The 253-nt window shown below is 27.3% G+C and overlaps 1 protein-coding gene across 1 annotated transcript in view; it reads left to right on the top strand.

Moving 5' to 3' along the window:
- Window positions 1–253, top strand: part of Slc27a6 (solute carrier family 27 member 6) — a 64,216-nt gene that overhangs the window by 59,071 nt on the left and 4,892 nt on the right. The gene's annotated exons all lie outside the window — the stretch shown is intronic.

Consider the following 253-nt stretch of genomic DNA (forward strand, 5'->3'; position numbering starts at 1 on the left):
TTGACTTCATTCAAATTACAGAAATGGAGTCATTGATGCCCAGAAAGTAAGGTAGATTAAAATGCTGATGTGATTATAGTATTTCTTTTAATTCTTTTAATTTACTCCAAGAGTAAAGCTTTAAACTTAATTTTTATAATTGCACACAGTAGTGATTTTGTAAGGATATATTCCTCATCATTTTGTTTCACACCTCTCTTCAAAATATTTTTCAGTGAACAACTTATACCCATAAAACTCTTAAGTTATTTTA

The sequence above is a fragment of the Mastomys coucha genome, unplaced genomic scaffold, assembly GCF_008632895.1.
Source record: "Mastomys coucha isolate ucsf_1 unplaced genomic scaffold, UCSF_Mcou_1 pScaffold13, whole genome shotgun sequence".
Taxonomy (NCBI): Eukaryota; Metazoa; Chordata; class Mammalia; order Rodentia; family Muridae; genus Mastomys; species Mastomys coucha.